Genomic DNA, 21,989 nt, shown 5'->3' on the forward strand with positions numbered 1-21,989 from the left:
AAAGCAAAAAGAATATGCACATTTAAAGATATATCATTATACTTTAAAGTGAAACATATCTGCTTATTATATTCACAAGATATTTTATAATGTCTACTTCATCCAGTTAAAAATATTGAGAAGTCTTTCATAAAGTCATTAGTTTTAGTATGACACCTTTTCATGAAACTATTTTTCTTGGATGATACCTTAAAAAAATACAATTTGAAAGTTTGCAATAAAGGACAAAATATATAGGGACACCTGGGTGGCTAAGCAGTTGAACGTCTGCCTTCAGCCCAGAACATGATCCTGGAGTCCCAGGATCGAGTTCGACGTTGGGTTCCCTGCATGGAGTCTGCTTCTCTCTCTGCCTATGTCTCTGCCTCTCTCTCTGTGTTTCTCATGAATAAATAAAATCTTTTTAAAAAATTAAAAAAGAGGAATATATATATATATATATATATATATATATATATATATATAAAATTTAAGCAGGAGAAGAGATACCTGATAGATTCTTGCTGCTGCTCTTCAGATATATGAGTATTTCAATGTAGAGGGTGGGGGGAGTGCAATGATTATAGTTTACTAGTAACTGAAAGTCATTGGAATCGTTAGAAGAAGGTCAAGTACTTGAAGGACTTGAAAATCTGTTACTGGAGAGCTAAATAACCTGTAGGTCCTTGGATCTTTAACATATATGTCAGCTTAGGTAGAGATTTACCTATAGGCAGAGAAATAAACTGAATTATCTGCCAAGTCCCTTTTACTTTGATGCTTGATTTTCACATAAAGAAATTGAAGGTACTGTTGGATTAACTTGCTCAATTTTCTCTTTACAAATCAAACAGTTAAGCACTTATGTGTAAACTGAAATTTTAATATGAAAAGGTACTGGCACAAACCCTCCTAAATGTTATTATGAAGCTATAGCAATGGAACTTATGGGACACATTACTAAAAAGTTATAAAATAGGATCTAAGGCATAGCATCATACTTTAATTCTCCAGAAACATTTTAAGTTGGTTTTTTAATGGCTACAACACAAAGAGGCAATAAAGCAATAGAAGATTATGCACTTTTATGAGTGTCCTGATGCAAGGTGTAGTGTGCTCACAAAGTACAGAATTGCTAGGGGTTATATATTTCCCGTGGCTTTCAGAAAAGTCATTGATTCCATGACTTAAAAAATTTTATTAATACCTGGAGATTTTTGCGTATAACATGAAATAAGAAAAGGTAAGATGAGGCAATTATAATCACTTTATTGGCAGGTGCAAGAGTATTTTATATAAATTACAAAATTACAAAGGAAGCGGATATAGTAATTAACAACCACAAACCCTTAAAAACTTTAGTACCCTAAATTCCATTTAAAAATCCACAATAAAGAGGAAATTAGAAAAAACATCCTTTAGCTCATAACATTATTAAACATTAAAATTTATAGTGTAAAACCTTGTGCCAACTGTAATTTAAATCAGTTTACAAAATTTAAATACTATCTTGTCTCCCAAATAGATATTTTTATACAGTATTCCATCCTCAGAGCTCTCATTCTTTTTTTCTGTTCTTTCTTGATTACTGTATTTATTCTCAAGCATCAGGCTATGTGCAGATAGTGTGCCTTTGAGTTTCATTTCCATGACATTTCTTACATTTATGGTAATGTATGTTTCCACTGCCACTACTCTAGGTTGGATTTTCACTGTTTTTAATGAGGTTGAGCATGTGTGTGCACACAGATGCACACACATTTTCTTTCCTTCTCTGATTAAAGATTAAGATATCTATATTTTATCTGAATAAAACTTCTTTACCAATTTTTGATCACTTTATCTCATTATTTTATATTCTTTTTTTAAAAAATATTTTATTTATGTGTTTATAAGACAGAGGCAGAGGGAAAGGCAAGCTCCTCATGGTGAGTCTGATGTGGGACTTGATCCCAGGACCCCAAGATCACTGAGCCAAAGGAAGACACTCAACCACTCAGCCACTTAGGCGTCCCTCCTTATTTTATATTCTTGAAATATCCTTTTTCATATTCTCTGACATAAAGTATATGAATCACACCCATTTAAATTTCTTCAGGAAGATTTATAGAAGGAATATTCTTTCTTTGTGTTAATACATTATTTTGCATTAGATATTTTATTATATTTTTCACATTCTGCCTACATTTCAATGTTATTTGTACTTATCTCTGCTCTTAGATTGTAACTACTTAAGATCATCTTTTCATCATTGTATTTACCAAAATAAGAGGTACTTAGTACCTATTTGCTGAATTGATTTGAATTTGCAAGATAGTTATAGTTTCAACTTAGTAATTGCAGTGGAAGAGAAAATTGAAACAAAACAAACAGATCTTTAGTGATTTTTGTAGAATTGTATCATTTAACAATGTCAAAAATGAAGTTGAGTGCTTAAATTATTTGCAAAGTATTTTTTTGACACATATTCAACAAACATTGATTAAATATATATGCTGTGCCAAGAACTATATCACTATTGAGATACAAAGAGCTCAAAACTCTTTCATGCATGGACAAATTAAGCATGCCAACAATCAGTAACAGTGCTCTGCTATAAATATAATCCCTTCAGGCATCAGATCATCTGGTGGCATAGAGTAAGGAGTTCCTATCTCTGTTAGGGGTGTCAAGGCCCAAAGGAGTTCACAGTGGTGTCACGTGTAAACTCCTGACATTTTTAGCTTTTAACCAGATAAAATTCTGAAGTAATCAATAATTTAAAGACCTCCATAAATATTAAAGCAGTCATTTTAAAAATATGATCTTGAATAGCTACAAAAAGAACAATTTAATTGCTGAAGATAGTAAGTAAATAAAATATTGCTAATCCAAAGTGTCTTAAAGTTTATTTTAAAAATGGTAAAAACAAAAACAAAAACAAAAAAAACCTTCTTGCACACAAAAATCAACTGAAAATGGATTAAAGACTTAAACATAAGACCTGAAACTCTAAAATTCCTGGAAGAAACCATAGGGGAAAAGTTTCTTGATGGTGTTCTTGACAATGATTTCATGAAGTTAACACACAAAAGAACAGACAATAAAACCAAATATTAGACAAGTGGACTATATCAAACTAAAAACTTCTGCACAGTAATCAACAGATTGGAAAGACAACCTGTGGAATGGTAGAAAATATTTGCAAATCATCTATCTGATAAGGAATTAACATCAAAAATATATAAGAATCTCTTACTACTCAACAGCAAAAAAGAAAAAAAAAAAAAAAAACCTCACAAACAACCTGATTAAAAATGGCCAAAAAATTTAGAGATTAAGAAGACATATAGTTAACAAGTAATGTAAAGGTGCTCAATTTCATTAATTATCAGAGAAATGAAAATCAAAATCACAATAGTTATTATCTCATACCTGTTATGATGCCTATTATAAAAAAAATGACAAGTGTTGGTGAGGATGTGGAGGAATTGGAACCCTTATATACTGTTGTTGGGAATGTAAAATGGTGCAGCTACTGTGGAAAACAGTATGGATGTTCTTCAAAAAATTAAAAATTGAACTACCATATGATCCAATAATCGCACTTCTGGATATATAAATCAAAGATAGCATATCAAAATATATGTGATAAACATAAAACAGCATTCAGAGAGTAATTTATATCATAGTATTAAAAAATAATACTAATAAAGAAAAAGATCTAATATTAGAATATAAGGTTTGCCTTAAGAAAATAGAGAAAGAAAAGTCAAATATAACTAAATCAAGGAAAAGAAAGGAATATAATTGAGAAGAAATAAATGAAATTGAAAACACAAAACATTATAGAAAATCAATGGAAACAAGAGCTGCTTCTTTGAGAAGATCCATAAATTGATAAACCTCCAAACTACATTGGTAAAGAGAAAAAATCAATTATAAATATTAGTGATTAAGAAGACATTACTACTGTCTCTATAGACATTAAAAGTATAAGGAAACATTAAGATAAAAATGCCCATAAATTCAAATACTTAGATGAAATGAACAAATTCCTTAAGGATGCAAACTGTTAAAACTGACTCAAGAAGAGATAGTCTAAATATCCGCATATCTATTCAAGAAATTGAATCTGTAATTTAAAAACTTCCATAAACAAGGTCTCCAGGGACAGGTGGTTTCAGTGACAAATTTACCGAACATTTAAAGTGGAAATATTACCAGCCCCTGTGGTCTCAGCTGGATAATAGAGGAGGCCATGGTAGGGAGTGGGAGAGGATATAGAAGCAGGGATAGTGTTGAAAACCCAATTGATTTAATAGGAAGCTTTCTTATACCTACCAACAGATTAAAATTGTTAGAATCTTTCAAACTCGAGAGAACTTTTACTCCCCACCTCAAATGTATCAAAACCATGGTATTACACTGGCTGTGACTATTTGGAATGTTTTTCTATTCATATTCATGTGATTCAGCTTTTTTTATTTGGGTATCTGCTCAAAGGTCACCTCCTTAGAGAAGCTCTCCCTTCTAGAATAGAATAGTCATGGAACATTTTCTTACCACTTAATTGACTTTATTAGGATTCAGCACACTTGTCATTATCTTAGATCATATTATGTATTTATTACTTTGTTTTACCTACTTATGCTAATGCTGTAATCTACTTGATTTGACTGAGAGTTTTCATGTTTGTTCATCACTATTCTTGTTTATCTTTTTCATTTCTGCTTTTTGGTTGAAGGGTAGACTGCAGATATTAAAGGACTATTTTGGTCAAAAGCATATAAAAATGGCGGCTAGTCTCACACAATCATTTTAGAACTAAACTGTCTTTACAAATTTATGTGGTGAGTCAGTATTTGATTTGGGATCCATGGGTCATCTCTACAATGGGGAAATTTTGGGTTGCCCCCAGGTACTTTTCCCCTTGTAGCTCTAAGAATTTGCCAAAGCATGGGACTAACATCTACTGAGTACTAGTCATATCTATTATTACTCCCTGTGCTTTTTATATAGTAACACTATTTTTAAGATACACTATAAAGTCTCCTATTTTAATTCATGTAAAGAGAGGGATTATGTAGGAATAAAAGAAGGGTGATGCATATTAAAGTTCTCCACACATTTTTATATAACTTATTAGGAAGATACTAAGTTGTACATGCATTGTGAGTGTGTGTGTGTGTATGTGTGTGTGTGATGCCCTAAACAACTCATCATGTTGAACAGAAAGATATTTCAAAGAACACACTAACAAGGAGTTGATTCTGCGTTCAAACACTATGCTGAGAAGTGAGGCATTATTCAGTCCCAAGGATCAGCTAGTGACAAAACCTAGGGAGACAAGCATTGAGGCAGAAGCTGAAGGTATTGGTTAACAGATCATCCACAGAAGTGGAGATCCTTACTACTCTTTAGAAAAGAACCTATTTTTTGTGGCTTATCCTAGTTGACTCTACCAGTACTTTCTCATATTTATCACTTTCTTCTAGTACCTTCCAAGTGCTTAATACCATAAATCTATCCATATTTCAAGAACTGGCATTACTTTCCTCGATTTCAACATTCATACATTAGTCATATATGGCTTTTCCTTGTCTTGATTTCTTCACGTTAAATGACTTTACTATTTATTCTACCCCAACAAAATATGACCATATTCTAGAATTTACAGGAATCTAAATCTGCTCCAGTACTCAGACCTTGATTCAAAAATGTCACTGTCTTAATTTCAATGTATTTTTATTATTTATTCAATAATCCACAGCAGTCCTAATCTCCATCCTAGTAAGTTTTTATTCCTCTTTGTCCAAAAGTACTGAATGCTTTCCTTTTTAGCCTATATGTATGTCAATGACCCTCCAAATCTGTATCTCCAGCCAAGGTTTTTCTTTTATTTTTCACGTGCATCTTTATTTAGATTTCTGATAGACACATTTACTTTCTCCTCTTATTTTTCCTCTAGTGTTTTCCATTCTCAGTATTGACACCACTACCTAACCAGTACCTTAGGCCAGAATTTAAAGTATAATCTTTGACTCTTCCTGGTCACTTATCCCCCATTTCTATCAGTTGCTAAACATTTTCTAATTAATGGCTTAAATATTCCTCAGGCCTACTCTCACTCTCTTAAGGGTGCATCTTATCATGGCTGGAATTCTCTAAACAATATTTCATATATTTTCTCTACACATTCTTTTTAAAAAATATTTTACTTATTTATTATGAGAGAGAGAGAGAGAGAGGCAGAGATACAGGCAGAGGGAGAAGCAGGCCCCAAGCAGGGAGCCCGATGTGGGACTCGATACCGGGTCTCCAGGATCATGCTGGGCTGAAGGTGGCGCCAAACCACTGAGGGGCTGCCCTCTCTACACATTCCTGAGACCCTTCTGCTCTTTTCAATATACTGAAGACAATGTGATATTTTGGAAATGCGTAGTTAACCAAGCAAACCCCTGATAAAACTTGGATAACTCAGATTATAATAATAAAATTTTGGAGACAAGCTAAATGCTCAAATTTTCATACAGGGTTTGGCCATAGTGGAGTGGGAGGAAGGTGATGTGAAGATGGACCTGGGCTCCAGGCCAACTATGCCAGTTGTACAGTTACCTGGGGGTACTTCTATCAACTCTCTAAGGCTTCATTTTCCTTATTCTTAAAATAATACATTTCATGCTGTTAGATTTGAGGAATAAGCCAAGTAACTTAAAGGCCAAAGTAACATGAAGTCCTCAGTTACAATTATTTCTATTCTTACTTTATAATAAGAATCTGTCAGTTTTGTGAAGTAGGGTAGTATGTATGCTAGTATATTCTCTTCCATCAGAGTGGACTTGCTTTCTCTGCAGCTTCACCCCCTGGCTGTGCAAGAAAACTTGGTACTTTGGTTGCCCATGGTCTATGGTCTGCCCATAGCTCCTGACAGAGCTGATGTAGCTGGTAAAGTTGTATCTGAGCTGAGATACTTAAAAGGACAATAAGCTCTAGCTGAGTTTATTACCTCTTATCTCACCATTTCAATTTTATAGGAAAAAGAATCTTTCTAAGTAAGACTAAATTGGTAAGAACAAGCAAAACCAAATAATTCCTGAGTAGTATTGAATAATTGTGTCACAAGGCTTAACCAGATATAAGGTACAGGCCCTAGAAAATTCTTTATTTGAGGTTTAGTTAAAATATAATTGAAAATGGCTTGGCTAAAGAGATGCTACAGTGGCCATGATGATTATTTTTATAATACTGATATCAGGTTTCAAAGAATCATAGGCACTGAGCCAATACTAATGATATATTAGTTTTTAATACAGTACAACATACAAGAAATCAGTAATGATTTTATTAACAAAAAAAAAATAGCAACCAGTTTAGTCTGTATATTCCATTGACTCAGCTAGATCTTTTTCCCCTTGCTTTTAAAAGCTTTGTCACAAACATTGACTAGAAACAACTTTTAATTACAGAGGACTACACATACTATTAGTTATTTCATTCTGCTATTTGGCCATTCTTTATTAATTTAAATTAATAATTTTAAAAGTAAAAGGAAATCTGTAACATAATGAAAAACGGCTCAAATGGGATTATTATTCACTTGATCATGTTTTAAATAGCCTGCATTTATATAAATTTATAGTAAGAGAATGATTAAATTTGTGAATTTTTCTTAATCTTCAAGGACAAGTGTGCAGAAAGAAAAAATATGTATTATTTTTTATCATGTTAAGAGGACACATATACATTACACAGTCTTATAAAAATTACTTTAATAAAACACTAATGGGAAGAACCTCAAATAGATTTGTGGGTCACATAAGGACACATATTTGATGACATAATAAGGAATTTGCCATAATTCAAAACACTCGACTTAAAAAACTTCATCAATAATTCATTTCATCCATTCATTCAAAATAGAAGTGGGCAGCAATTGTGAGAAAGGAATTTTCCCAGGTGTTTGGCATTCAGAAATTGATACATTTTTGTTTTTGTCCTTAAAAATGGTGCTTTGGGAATGACGAAGTCCTGATAATTTATGGCCATACAGAGTGATGAGTATAAGCTCCTCAGTATAAAATGGGGGTAATAATAGTGTACTCCCTTCAAATAAATGGGACCATATAAATAAAACTTTAGTATTGGACATATTAAGAGAAGGTTCTCACAGTTAATATTAAAGGTGAGTGCAAGGCTCTAGCTTATACAGAGAAGGGTGATTTTCTGGGAGGAACAGTAAGAGAAAACTAATACCATTCTATGATTCTCTTCCAAATCCTTGGAGTCATCATTCACTTTTCTCTTTTTTTTATAGTCCACTTCCAATATGTTAGTAAATCCTGTTGCTATTGCCTTCAAATTTGATAACCTATTACTATTTTCCTATTAACATCTTGTTCTAAAAAAAAAAAAAATCGGGATCCCTGGGTGGCGCAGCAGTTTGGTGCCTGCCTTTGGCCCAGGGCGCGATCCTGGAGACCCGGGATCGAATCCCACATCGGGCTCCCGGTGCATGGAGCCTGCTTCTCCCTCTGCCTGTGTCTCTGCCTCTCTCTCTCTCTCTCTCTCTCTCTCTGTGTGTGACTATCATAAATAAATTAAAAAAAATAATAAAAAAATAAAAAATAAAATAAAATAAAATAAAATAAAATAAAATAAAATAAAATAAATCTTGTTCTGAGTCACCATGATTTTTCTCCTGGATTACCTATATCACTGTTTTAACTCTTATCCCTGTAGAGACTGTTTTACACTCAGCAGTTAGAATAATTCTATGAAAGCATAACTCCGTTTATGGCAATTTCTCTTCACCAAAGCAGGAAATTGAACTGCTCCATTGTAGAACAAAAGGCAAGGTCTCCTCAAGGCTATATGTAACTTGCACCTTTCTCCTTTGTGTTTTGACCTCATTTTCTAACTCCCTTTTTATGCACCCTGCTGACATCAGCCTGGTCTCCTTTACAATTTCTTGAACATGAATGCACATCCTTGCCAAGACATTTAATGTGCCATTCTCACTGTTAGGTTGCTTTTCTTCAAGATAACCATGGGGCTCTCTCTGCTGAGTCAGCTTTTTAGATTTTTAGATCTTTGTTCAGTTATCACTTCCTCATCAAGATGTTCCCAACCCACATTATTATAAATTGTCAATTCCTTCCTATCTAAAACCCATAGTGGTTTTTGTCTCCTTTTGTTGTTTTGTTTTTCTCATGATACTTAACCGTCTTCTGATGTTTTGAGCATTTATGTGTTATCTGTTTCTCATACTGAAATATAAGCTCCACAATGGGAAGCATCTTTGTCTCTTGTTTCCTGCCATATCCCCAACAATATTATTACATAGTACTTAATAAATACTTTTTAATTAAAAAAGAATAAATGATCATAAAGAATAAATAAGCATTTATCAGATGGTAAGGGAGGAAGAAAAGATATTCTAAGCAAAAAAAATATATATATACATATATATATATATGTATATATATATATAGCATATAAAAAGCCAAAAGCATCCAACAAGAAGACATTGTAAGAGTTTCTTTATATAAGAGAATAGGAACAAATGAGATTGGAGAGATAAGCAGGGGACAGAGCTTTTTGAATCATATCAATATAATGCCAAGTCTAAGCTAACTTCATTTTAGAATCAGACAGATATGATGAAATGGAATTATACACATTCTCTGATTTTAAATGGCTGTCCTTTAGTCCTTGCCTATGGCTTACCTACATGTTTATATTATCTTGCTAATTTGAGGAGAAATAGGTAAGCACATATTTTATAAGCTTATCAAGAAACACAATAATAAATCAATAGCATACCTTCCAGGTACATTACATGTGAGAAGATAGTGAAGTAAGAACTATGTTCTGTATTTAGAGATATTTATTTGAGATTTATTAGTGTTTCAGAATTAGAACATCATTTTGATCTATTTCCTTCAACTTTTGAAAATGCACTGTAGAGATAAATTAATTTTAATAAAGGTCACCACCTAAAATTAAAGGGCACATTTTATTAACATTTCAAGTTATGTGCTGGTAGATTTAACAAAACTGAAAAGACAACTTAATGAAAACCTTACTCTGTTTTCCAAAGGCAAGTTTATTAAACATATATTTAAAATTTCATATTTACACATCACACTCTGTAATTATAGTGATTTAAGAACTATTAGCAGCAGAAAATAACCAAAGACTTTGTAAACATATAAAATATTTATACAATGAGTAATAGTCAAACACAAGAGGCTCTTTTCTATATATGCTTATTATTGACAGGAGAATTAGAAGAGGTGAATAGTACCTATATGAGTAAAGTGAAACTTTAAGCCATTTCATAATAAACTTTGTCAAGTTAGTTTTTGCTGCATAAACTTCTGATTAAAATATATGCATTTACCTATGCCTTCTCTGCCTTACTTTTTTAGAGAATATCACATTCACTTGTAAGAGAAGAGCATGTTCTAATTCCTGATCTGCCACTATTGGTTGTACCAAACCTGAGCAAATTAGGGTTAGGGATTGAGGGAAAAATCTGTGCATGGAAAAGTCTGGCAAATTTGAAGTGCTGAATTAATATTAATCTTACTCCCTTATTCTAGCATTCTCTCTCACTCTGTTAGACTGTCCACCTCAACATCTCTCTTAAAGATAGGAAAGCAACTTGATCTTAATCTGTGATCTTAGACTCTTGGTATGACGTGGTTTTAAATGAATATTTCTTTAAGAGGGATATAGAAGGAATTATGGTAATAATAGCTAACAGTTATTGAGTAATGATATTCGCCAGACACTGCTCTACATATTTTCTTATATAAATTTGATTATTGGGGGGCGGGGGTAACTCCTTGAAGATATACTTATTTTGATAGATGATAGAAGAGGGAACTGAGGCATAGTAGGTGTAATTATTTTTCCATGGTCATCACTTAAATGGCAGAATCAGAATCTAAACACAGGAAATTTGGCTCTGTAGTCTGTGTGCTTAAGCACTTCTCAAACAAAGGATCTTCAAGGACAGTTTTCATACATGTTAGAGTAAATTTAAGATATTTTCCTCACCTCTTATTTATTTCTCTTGGCAAAAATGATGTTGAATGGGGGTGGGGTGCTCTACATGTTTATGCTCTGTAGAAAAAAATATATATATATTTTTTTGGCTTTACATTCCAGATGTTTTCTTGTATTCTCCATAGAAACTTGAAAGATGTTTTATATGGTGTATGGGCTCAAATGTATTTTCGACAGACAAAAATGGGAAGAAAATTTGGTGAGAAATCCTTTCCAAGCTTGTGTTCTGGATTGCTAGACTTTCAATAATGAAGGACAATAGAGAAGTCCTAGGAAAGGCCCCACTCCACAGGAAAATAAAACTTCCATAAAATACCTGAAATACCTGAAAATACCTGAGCTAAGATCACTTCTAAAAATTCAGGCAAAGGGATGTGCTAGCCAGGATCTGTGTATCACAGGTATATTACTGTGATATTATTCTCCCATTGCTCACCACCTGCCTTGATACACACCCTATCATCAGCAGGCTAGTGGGATTCCTTCAGCAATGGCAACAGAAGGGCTAAAATTTGCAAGCGTTAATAGCTACAAACTACCATATAAGGCTGTTTCTCTGATTGCTTTCCTCAGCTAGGTCATAACTCATAATGATGATAATGCATTAAAATTTTTTTCTTTTTTCTTTCAAGTTCCCTTATTCAGGATTAGTCTGCCAGAAGCATCCATTTGCTTTGGAAATAAGTAGGATTTATAGCAGGAATACAAAAAGGATGAAGACACAATGTATTCACCTTTTGATATCTAAAGTAATATTTTAAGTCATGAAAAATCAAGCTTTTTTCAGATTGTCTTGGTTCTTTCACCTTTCACTGACACAAAGAATCTTCCTTGTTGATTAGGTCAGAAATTTAGTAAACTAAAGCTGTGGTAATAATAACTCAGGATATGAAATATTAAAAGTCCCTGTCATAAGAGAAGAGAATAAAAGCCTAGTAGCTTCTAGCTCCAAAAGACTGTGGGAAAGGAGAAAAGTCAAACCAGTGGGATATACTGTGCCGTCTCCTGGAAAATGGAGGTAGGTTCAAAGGCTTAAGAGAAATCTTAGAGCAGAGGGATTTTGACTTATTTTCTGTATGAGATCTTTGAAAGAGTCTGCTTTGCACAATGTCTTTATTCTAGGATGGGAGCTGATAGCAGAGCAGTTGTAGTACGATGGAATGTCGCATCTAGAGGCGTAAATCTGATTCAGTGATTCTGTTCTCCACATTCTGTTTGGCAAAAATACAGAATCAGAAGGTTGTTTATGTCTGTGGAGGCCATGAAAATGTGCCTCTCCTAGTTCCTCCTTTTGATAGCATAATTGAACAATACCCCATCTGCTGATACTCTGTATCTACCATTGACTTTTTTACCCAGATCACACATTCATAGGCTGCTCCTAGACAATGACTAAGCATAGAAAGGGATACTAATGCAGGTTCATTCATGTGAGATATCAGACACATCCAACAGGTCTACCCTTTGGCATGGCTCCAAAATTCTTAGAACTGCATTGTGATGTAAGACTCTTCCACACAATCATCCTTCCTTCCTTCCTTCCTTCCTTCCTTCCTTCCTTCCTTCCTTCCTTCCTTCCTTCCTTCCTTCCTTCCTTCCTTCCTTTCTCCTTCTCCTACTCCTTCTCTTTCTTCTTCTTCTTTTTCTTCTTTTTTCTTTTTTCTTCTTTTTTCTTTCTTTTTTCTTCTTTCTTCTTTCTTCCTTCTCCTCCTTCTTCTCCTCCTCCTCCTCCTTCTCCTTCTTAAGGGTCAGATTTGCATGATCACCCTAACAGTCTTCCTGATCCCTCTCTTCTAAAGTAAAAGATCTGTTTGCAGCAGATCTAGGTTTTGATGAAAACAACCCTACCACGTGGCCATAAAAACGTATGATCAGAAATGCCAGTGCTAGGAAACAATGCAATGTGGAGCTCACAATGGATTTTGAAGGGAGAATTACAATGTGGGCTTCTGAGATTCTGGAGTGATGTGGAGAATTTTACCCCTTTTGACAACTGGCTCTAGGTATATTATTGGTTCCTGGAAGAGACAGGATACTTGCTCATAAGTAGCAAATGACCTGCCCACTATGAATGAGGGTCTCTCGGGCACATCAGATCATGAAATTGGACAGACCTATTTACAGTTTATCATTAAATAGTATAACATCAAGCTTGACCAGGACCAGAGGCATAAGTAAGCCACAGAGGCACAAGGAAGCCAAGACCCTTATGTTGCCCACCAGAGTTGCCCCAGTGTCCCTCCCCTGGTTTGTACCTATGACCATATGGGAGTTGTTGCCAGATAAAAGATGAATAAATGGTATAAGCTTGGATTATAGATGATTTGGCTCTGTATGTGGGTGTCAGCTGAAAATGAACTATTATTCCATAATAGCCTCAGTTAGAAGTGACCTTAAAAGACAGTAATGAGGGAAAATTTCCCATAGATTGAGTACATGACCAGCGAAAATGATCATCTACCTTGTATGGAGAGAGAAGTAGCCCAAGATGAGAATATATACTATAAACTAAAGGTATGGCCAACTGAAGCATCACACATGAGGACGGATAGACATGAGAGTGGACAAAAAATGTGGAATATTATATCACATTTTAACACATAGGAATAAAGCATTCACTGTAGAAGAGACATTGAACAACTGAATTTAAAATGTCTTGGTTACTTGGTATTAACTTTGTTGAGGTCACAATGAAACTGGCAAAATGGTGCATGAATAAATTGGTTAGGGTTGCAGTGATGGAGGCTGTATATGAGCCCATCAACATTAATTATCACTTATAAAAACTAGTTAGCTTTTGCAGTTTCTGAAGATCTAATCAGTCAACAACAGAGACCAATGCAGCCATGCTAATATGACAGTATAATTTCAAGGAGACCAAATGGCCACTTGGCAGCAAGTAATTACATCAGGATCTTTCTGTCTTAGAAGTGAAATTAAGCAATCTTTCCTCATAGGAATACATACCTATCCTTGATATGGATTTGACTTTTCTTCTTGTAGAACCCTAGTCACCTAGACTATCCAGTGGTTTATGGAATACCTCATCCACAGACCTGAAATCCTACACAAAATAGTATATGAATGGGTGACCATTTCATGTTGAAGTCTGGGAATTAGCCCATGACTGTGGGATCCATTGGTTATAGATAAATCACACAATTTAGAAGTAGTTAGCATTTCATAGAATACTGGTATATCCTTCTAAAGGTACAACTGAAACACCAACTCAGAGGCAACACATCTAAGACTGCCATCCTTCAGCCATATCCACCAAGTCAAAGATATTCCTCACTCCCACATAATGTTCTATTCCCAATAGAGAGAAGACCTCACTCTGGAAAGAGTAGAACCAGAAGCACTTCTAAAACTCCCAGTGGCCCACTGGGAGTGCAAAATTTGTTTCTTCCTGTCCCCATTCTTCTACATTCTATAGGAATGGAGGTCTTGTGTCATACTTGTGCCAGGAGTCATAGGAAAGGTCCCATGAAAGTAAACTATGGAGATCACCAGGGAAATTTTGACTCCTTGTCTCCAGAGACCAGCATGCAAGAAGAAGAGTCAACATCTTGGCAAGGTTATTAGCCTTGACCATCAGGATAAGGTAGGGCTGCTTTGTTTTGTTTTGTTTATATGATGCATGAAAGAATATGTGTGGAATTAAATTGTCTTGCTTGGATGCTTTTCTTTGTCCCTTTATAAATGAATGAACATGTGTAGCAACCCAGCCTGAGAGAGATATGATTGCCAAAGACCTAGAATTAATAAGTCATCTCTGGGCCCTCAGTGTGAATCAGCCTCTGCTCTAAAGTCATTAGCACTGGTTTCAGGCTATCAGGATATCATCAATTCATCTCTGAAAGAAAGACCAGTCTCATGTCTTGGCCTGTTTATTGCTGGCAAAATAACAAGAGATTTCAGGTGCCCTGTGGCAGCATAGTAAATGTGATGATACAGATACTTCCCTTCCCACTTAACTCCTTTTCCAAATCTGGAAAACTGAATGTGTAACAGGTCTCCCCACTCAAGAGAACCTGATAAGAGAGACACTTGAGCACTATTTTCTCAAAGAAGGGACTCTGGATCTTCCAATAGTTCACTTTTCCTTCTGGTAAATCAGAATGCGGTAGTTCAGGGTCATACTATAGAGAAGGCTCATCTGTTCTTAGGCAACAACTCAGCTTCTCAGTTTTCCCAGGAGAGGGAGATCAGTCTCCATGGGCAAAATTTGTCCTTTAATGACTCAACCGCAATGCACAAATACATCAAATAAATGCCCCTCAGTCTTCTAATATTCCCCTTCCTGATAGTGGCCAAGGCTATTCTCTGTTTCCTATCTTGTTGGAGAACAAGGAATAATTATGGCACCATTTGGGCTGCTTATTTCATTCTTACCTCTCACCATTCAGATTCTATCCATTGACTTGACTCCTGTTCATTAGCATGTACAATGTTCAGGGATGAACTTGTGACATGCCACCCCACTATCACTTACCACTTGGACAAAAAGAGTAATTTGTAATTCTTGAGGAGTTTCCTCCCATCCCTGAATCTGGCCCATAACTTGTCATAAGGTGATTCCACCATGGAATGACATGATATTTTATCGAAGGCTAGAGGGCAGCTAGAAAGGTTAGAGGGCAGTGTCCAGGAGATACACTTGCTAGGGCATGCAGCAGAGAATACTATCAAGATTCCCTTGATAGAGGGAGGTTAACCCAGTGGCATTCAACAATAGCTCTTAGTGCTCACGAATGGGCCAGGTCATGTAAAGCCCAGTGGAGATAGCTGGAGATAGCACCACCACCCCCATGTGAGATCAGGGCATATTTCATCCCACAGCTAAGAGGACCATACTCTTTCCTTAAGACCAAACAGAGAAATGAGAAGCAGATGATGAAGAGTCTTGGAATTAAAATTTGCAGTGTGTTTGGAGTTAAGATGGCAGAGGAGTAAGAGAACTCTAAGCTTTCCTTATCTCTTGAAGACAGCTGGATAAATACCAAAGCATTTTGACCACCCAAGAAATCGGTCTGAGGACTGAGAGAGCAAAACTGCATGACTAGAGGTAGCAAAATGGCCACATTGTGGAAACCATTTCTTTCGGGAGCAGGGATACATGGAGTTAATTGTCTCTCTTCTATCACCGATCTTGCCCAATAGCCTCTTACTCTGTGGTTGAGGTTTGTAATGAGGTTGATTGTTATAATTAGAGAAAATGAGGAATTATATTTTCTTTTACAGCTTTTTACAGTGGATTGATTCATAAGATTTTTTACATAGAGATTCCAGATAATAAGATGTTAGAATATAATTACGTGTATGATTTGCATGTATTTCTGTGACAGTGTTTTATCCTGTTTTCATTCATTACTATACACTTCAGATTCTTGACTTGATTTTTTTTCAAGATTACTTTATAATTTTCACTACCCCATTGATAATCTATTTTCCTCCTGTATAATATCCTGTATAATTTTTCACTACTACCTAATAGTGCATGTGCTCTGCCTACATTGATCTCTCTTCAGTGTCCTATAGATGTAAGAATCATATGGTATACAGCAATAACAACCTAACTTATAGCCCAAATGCTTGGATTTCAGTTGTGCTGCCTGCATATGAAAGTTGCGACCTATTGCACTTTTTCAAAAAGGTTTCTGACCTTTTGATTATTTTTCCGAAGAGTGGAAATTATTTCTTATGTATTGAATTATTGTAAACATCAAAATTAAACAAGATAAAGCATAGGTGAGCATGTTGTAAAGTGGAAAATGTGATATAAATAATTGTTATTAAATATCCTCCTTTAGTGTTTTAAAGCTTTGGGTATTCAGTGTATATGTCAGTGCCCAACTGTTTCACATCATTCCTGAAAACTGCACATTTCCTCTAGACTTATTGGAAACACCTGGAGAGCTTCCGCAGTATGGTATTGTCTTGCCTCCAACGATCAATCTCAGAGAAAATGGTGAGCCTGAGCATGAGTATATTGGAAATATTCCCCTGATGCCAATAATGTACAGATACGGTTGAACCTCAAATATCTGTTGCTATCCTCTCAGCATGGGGAAACTCAAATTCTTTATCTCTAACCCAAATGTTCAGATTAGAAACTCAGCTCGGGCGGGTGAGGGGGGGTGTGGGTTGATCACCTTCAGGTGATTCTGATGTTCATTAAGGTTTTCACCACTAATTTTTAGTATGATCATCTATTTTTGGTTAGTCTTTTCCTCTTCTATATTTTTAACAGTGACTGAAGTACTGGAGAAAACATTAATCAAAAGTGGGTAAATTTTAGAAATTTTTTTTTTTCATTGCAATATCTGGTCATCTGTCTTCTTTGAAACTTCTTGTGGTCATAGAATCATTATACACACAAATTTTACTATTTCTTACTGTTTCCTGAAATTGTCTGGTATCAAGGACTACTTGTGTGTAGAAAAGCAGGTAAGTATTAATAATAACTATTAATAAAACAGGAAAAAATCCTCTAACTTTATCTAGTCATTACCAGGATATCTCAGAGTGTATTAGGTATACTTTCACCTTGTTAATAGGCCTTCAAAGGTTTTCCTATACAATTTATGTTTAGCCACTTCACTGCAACAGAATGGTTTCTGGGTACTAATGACTTCTATTGTATTATCTTTATTAATAATAATAATAATTAATAATAATAATATAAGTTCAATGAAACACCTAGCCAATAGATTGATCAAGAGATGAAATAATATCCCTTAATGAGACACCTGGGTGGCTCAGCGGTTTGGCACCTGCCTTCCGCCCAGGGCGTGATCCTGAAGACCGGGATCGAGTCCCACATCGGGCTCCCTGCATGGAGCCTGCTTCTCTCTCTCTGCTTCTCTCTCTCTCTGCCTGTGTCTCTGCCTCTCTCTCTCTGTATCTCTCATGAATAAATAAAATCTTAAAAAAAAAGAAATAATACCCCTTAAAGTCATTCACATTACCAGGACCACCTGGGTGGCTCAGTTGGTTAAGCATCTGATTCTTGGTTTCCACTCAGGTCAAGATCTCAGGGTTGTTTGAGGGAGCCGCTCATTGGACTCCATGCTGAGTGCAGAGATCTCTCTAAAAAAGAAAAAAAGAAGAAGATTCTAAGTATTGACTTATAGTTACTGATGATAAACCTGCTTATATATTCAACACTATGGAAAATTTTTTTCTAGAGAAGCAAGCAATCTTTAATGAGTTATTTTAAGTGTTTTGTTTAGAATTCCAGAGGTAAAGAAAATATGGTTCAATGTTATTATTTTAACTCAGAATTTGACATCAAATGCACATACATACATTTTAGAAAGTAAAACCTAATTAAGATAATTCTTTAGATGATGTCAAAAATATTAATATTTCATGAATTCTTGATTATAAGAATGTAGGTTCTGTTAATTGTGCTAAGAAATCAGCTATTTGCTTACCAATGTTATGATCAAGGCTACTGTTGGTATCTGAGTATCATAAAACTGTAATGTATATTTTTATATTTTATATTCAGTGTTAATGATTAAGGCTAATATTTGCATATGAATGTGCTTAAAATGTTTATATTTAAATGTTTTCATCAACATCTAAAGTCTCTATGTGCTTGTTTTACACTTTTCCTATTCAATTAAATAACTACAAATTAGACTTTAGGCCACGATGTTATCCAGTAACATAATTTGTTGGCTTTTGTGTTTTAAGGAAAACTGACTGCTGTTCAGACCATTGACACTAAAATATAGAGTAGAATAGCCCCCTGCCTCTTCCACTGGGAATATGTTCCAAGACCTGAAGTGGATGCCTGGAACCATGGATAGTATCAAATCCCATATATTCTATGTTTTTTCTATACAAACATACCTATGATAATGTTTAGTATAAATCAGTAAAAGATTAACAACAGTAACTAATAATAAAATGGAACAATTACAGCAACATACGGCAATAAAAGTTACGTGAATGTGGTATGTGCTAATTCCACAGATACTAAGGCGGTTTGACCTATTACCAATTACCAAGCACTGAGGATGATCTCATTATTTTATGATAGACACTTTAGCACCTTTGGAGTGTCAATCATTATGCTAGGCACTAGAAAGACAGAGATAAATAAAGCCAGGTTTTTCTAATTAAGGAATTTATAACCTAGTAGAAGAAGCAAACCACAGAAAACAGATAATTTCCACACAGTATGTTTAAGCTATGATATTTTATAATGGTTTGTTTAGATTGTATGGTACATGAGGGGAACTCAACCCATTTCAGGGGTCCAGGAAAATAATTTTAGAGGATATATTTGATTTGATTCTTTGAAAATAAATAAGATTTTGTTTTCTTGTTTGTGAAAGAAATAGGGTGGGAAAAATTCTTATTTTTCCGGGCACTAGTAAAAAGTCAAAGAGATGTAAAGGAGAATATTGCATGCAGGAGTTATGACCTGTTCCACATCACTTGCACTAAAATAAATAAGTGAGGGCAAGGAGATAGCTGGATGGGCGCTGGTCACAGAGCACTTTGTGTTTTGGTAAGGGATATGGGTGTTATCATTTGAAATATGATTTCATGAGCATTTGTCTGATTCTTCCACATTTCCTTGAAACAGCCACACATTTCTTAAAATTGTTTAGGTTCTAGACAGGATTATGATTTTCAAAAGACTTATAAAAGACTTTGTTTACATAATCCTTGAGAATGAAAAACCAAGTATTAGATGAGTTCTTAGTCATTTATGAAATCTTTCATAGGGAAATTTTTTTGGCTGATATCTTAGCCCCATTTCTATTACTTATTCATCCAATCATCCAGTTTTTAAAACCAGTTGTTCTTTGACCTTTTCCCTCAAGTTTTTTTTTTTTAATTTCATAGAATTTTTATTAAATAGTAATAACAAGGTGCATTTTACAGCCAGTAATTATCTTTTTTATTTCCAAGTATAGGCTATAAAAGGATTCAAAATAGGGGCACCTGGGTGGCCCAGTTGGGTAAGCAGCTTCCTTCAGCTCAGGCCATGATCTCGGGACCCTGAGATCCAGCCTCATGGGGCTCCCTGCTCAGTGCGGAGCCTGCTTCTCCTTCTGCTGCTCCCCCTGCTTGTGGTTTCTCGCTCACTCTCTCAAACGAATAAAATCTTTTTTTTAAAGAAAAGGATTCAAAATATAAATGTTTAGGGGTTTTGTTAGATTAGGTTACTTTCTTTAGTTGAGGTACTATTTACCCCTGAGGAAAGGTGGGGGAAATGATTTCAAGGGAGAAACCAACTCAGAAATATAAGAGGAAATAATAGCAAGAAAGGAATGTATTCATGTCTGATGATATCCTTCAAGGAAAAAGGAGGGTTATCAGTGCACACAATCTGCTCTTAAAATCTCTTTCCCCAGAATTACCCCTTGACAGTTGTGTATGGTCTATTGCAAAGAGTTAGATCTTTCCATCTATTTGGTTACTTAGCTTTCAATTTATCTCTATCTATCTATCTATCTATCTATCTATCTATCTATCTATCTATCGTCTATCCATCTATCATCTATCTATCTACATATATATAAAATACATATATATCATACATATATATGTTATGTAGAAAGAAGTGATTATGTCATCTACATGATAGTTTCAATTTTCAGTGTGAAAGCAAATAAATTAAATAGTAGTTGCCTTTTATCTGTTATATTATTTGTCATTATCTAAAATTTGACTAAATAATATTTTCTCTCCAAAGGACCTGTCATTGATAGCTTTTTTAACCTGAGTCTCAGAAAGAATTTGGCAAAGCCATATCTCTTTCTGCCTTTAAAATTTTATTTCTTTCTGTTTTTATCAGTCACTATGAAATAATAAATATTAAAAATGGCAGGCAATATATTTTAAGTGCTACTGTTATAGCATTGTTTTCCTATAAATAAACAGGCCTGTTTCTCTAGAGCTTAAATAGGAATAAAAATTTGATACACTCTCTTCCCCCATCAAGCAGCTGTGGCAAGAAGCCATTAGGGAGTTGTTAGATTTGCTGAAGTTTTCCATTATGCCAGGTATTAAATTAACTGTTGTACGTGTTCTGGAGTAAAGGGAAGGTTGTAATCTTATGAGGATGCTTAACATGCTGACATTTTCATTGCTCTGAATATAAGTAGACATAATTACTGACTCTTTATATAGGTTTTTACGTGATATGTTGACCAGCAGGAAGGAGTGTGCTTGTGAAGACATTAAACATCCAAAAATAATGTCTTTTTTAATGAAATGGATCTAAGTGAAATCATAAAATACCTTTAATTATTTTGTACCAGTAAATTAGTGCTAGGGTATAGGCTATGAAAACTACATGGTTCAAAACAGGCACTGTATTGAAATGGATGCTGTTGGAATGGAGGAGTCCAAACTAAGTGTTAGCCATTTTTCGCCTCTACTGTGATATGTTCATGTTGCACAGTGCTCATGGGCTGATAATGGTGGGATTTACAAGTTGAAATCCTTAGTCTATTCTTCCCATTTACTATAATGGTCTTCCTGCTTTTACTCTTATTTCTAGGCTCCCATTTATCTAACTTTCCTATGTACTGGGATTGGATGACTGCAATGCAGAAGATAATTATAATTTATAGCTTGCATTATTAGTAGTTATATCCTATGTCCTACATAGCATTTTTTTTTCTTATTCCCTGCCCCCCCAAGTCTTTTTTCCAGGATTTCAGTCTGTTCTTGAAATCCAGCCCAGTATGATAAAACTACCTTCTACCTTTCTGAATCTCTGAATAACTTCCTTCCTTGATCAGTCTGTACATAATACTCTACCCTGGCTCTTCTTCATTTTCATTTATGTTACAAGAGAAAACTTTGTAATTCTTAGGACAAATCAGGAACTTTATGTCATTTTTTTAGTTCAAAGGTTACTGCTGTAGTAATTGAACTGGCCTATAAATGCAGTAAATATGTAGGAATGAAAGATATTCTCA

General features: G+C 34.7%; 1 long non-coding RNA gene across 1 annotated transcript in view; it reads left to right on the top strand.

Moving 5' to 3' along the window:
* Positions 1-12,771: 12,771 nt before the first annotated feature.
* Positions 12,772-21,989, top strand: part of LOC140626729 (uncharacterized) — a 34,804-nt gene continuing 25,586 nt past the window's right edge. Inside the window, exons 1-2 of the long non-coding RNA XR_012025777.1 lie at positions 12,772-13,037; positions 14,471-14,638. This is a non-coding gene — a long non-coding RNA (uncharacterized lncRNA). The remainder of the gene's footprint in view (positions 13,038-14,470; positions 14,639-21,989) is intronic.

This window comes from Canis lupus, chromosome 38, assembly GCF_048164855.1.
Source record: "Canis lupus baileyi chromosome 38, mCanLup2.hap1, whole genome shotgun sequence".
Taxonomy (NCBI): domain Eukaryota; kingdom Metazoa; phylum Chordata; class Mammalia; order Carnivora; family Canidae; genus Canis; species Canis lupus.